This window comes from Anarrhichthys ocellatus, unplaced genomic scaffold, assembly GCF_004355925.1.
Source record: "Anarrhichthys ocellatus isolate YVR2014 unplaced genomic scaffold, GSC_Weel_1.0 scaffold200, whole genome shotgun sequence".
Lineage (NCBI taxonomy): Eukaryota > Metazoa > Chordata > Actinopteri > Perciformes > Anarhichadidae > Anarrhichthys > Anarrhichthys ocellatus.
Window position 1 is genome coordinate 74,003 of NW_022280230.1, and position 1,964 is coordinate 75,966.

Sequence of the window (1,964 nt, forward strand, 5' to 3'; positions counted from 1 at the left end):
TATATATATATATATATATATATATATATATATATATATATATACAGTATATAGGAAGAAAAAGTCTTCAGACAACCAACAACTGCTCATCTTCATTGATTACTTGATGAGCTAATAATGGGGCCAGTTGCCACATGTTGTGATCTTATCTACCACAGTGTGTGGCGACATACCAGAGTTGATTAAGTTAAAGGAGATTGTTTTCCCTCCACAGGAGCATCAACTTAAATAAGTCAAATACGGGTTTACAGCGTTGTCCCTGTCACAAAGGACTAGAACAACATATCGTACGAAAGGCATATAGCCTGCATGTAAAACTCCGTGTGAAAGACAGAACAGTCTTTATTCCCATCATTATAATATCCTCTTTAAGCTCGTCAGGTGACGGATTCTGTAAAAGGAGAAGCTGGACGTCTGCGGGCTTTTTGTGCCGCTTCATGGAAATTCTTCGAGTTACGACATCTTCCGGTAAAATACTGAACAGAAAAAGAAAGCTCCTCCTCTTCACTCTCCTCCCTGTTTCCTTTTCTCTCTTTAGGGTTTAAAGTTCCCGTTTCCACATGACGTCACCCTCCGGAGAACTTCCTCTGACGGAGACAACATTGTTTTCATTTTTCTTGTTGCATCATCGGTGTTTCCCCTTTTCCTGAACATCTTGATGAAGTAACTGCTGTGTTTTAATACTGTCACAGTGTTCGGCTGAGACTTGTGTTTGTGATTTGTAACCTTTACTCTGACAGGACTTCTCGTGTGTTCTGTATATATAAGCAGATAGACTTGACTTTCCCCCTAATAATAAAGGACTTATATCAGTGAATGCTTCCCTATGAGACCAAGTTATCAACAGCAGTGGTGGAGGAAGTATTCAGATCCTTTACTGGAGTACAAGTACACATACCACACTGTGAAAATACTTCACAACACGTAAAAGTCCTGCATCGAAAATAAATACTATGTTTGTATCAAACTGCAACAGATGAATGTTTCCATTATGTTATCGATTGATTATTATGAATCAGTTTAATGTTAAGTTTGTAAAATTTAAAATAACAGTAAAAATAGTGAGAAATGCCCAAATAGCATTAAAGCTGTCAAATAACTGTAGAGAAGTAAAAAGTACAACATTCTGTCTGAAATGTGTAGTGGACACGTAGAAAATACACATGAAAAGGACAACATGAAATAAAATAAATTGCATTGTTATTGAAATTAAGTACAATTTACAGCTTGGAATACAAACTATTTTAATAATGTGCATTGAACATTTTATAATAATAATAAAGATCCACCTACAGACTCATTCATTGAATCCATTTAACCTCCATGAAGTCACTTTACTTTTAAAAATAATTCTTCAAATTATTCAAAGTAAACATTTGTCTCTTTATCTGTTGTTTCAGGAGACATTAATCAGAAGAATAAATCTGGATCATAAGATCCTGAGATGATTATCAAGGCCGAAAGAAGAAATAAATACTTTTCACAGTTTATTGTTTTCATTCTTCACTCTGATGTTTTGAAGCTTTTATTTTCTTGCAAATTATTTAAAAAATGGGACATTTTGTTTGTTGGGATTAACTATCGTCACAATCAGCAGATCAATGACGAGCAGCGTACGTTTGTCTTAAAGGGTTAAAAGTCAAAGCGGTTTGGAAACACGGCCCACGTCTTTGTGTGATTAAAACGTGTGCAGTTTAAACGCTACACGTTGGTGTGTTTTAATGTCAGCAGATTGGAATGAAGCGCTCGTGTGTGTTGCACGAGCTATTTTAATTAAGTTAACACCGGCACACAGTTTGGGGATTTTCTGCTCTCTCAAAGGATGATGTAACACAAAGATAACACACAAAGAGCAGACACACAGAGAAAAGGATGGTGGATCTGGAAAAGCCCAAGACTGTAATGCAATACTGTAAAGTGTGTGTGTGTGTGTGTGTGTGTGTGTGTGTGTGTGTGTGTGTGTG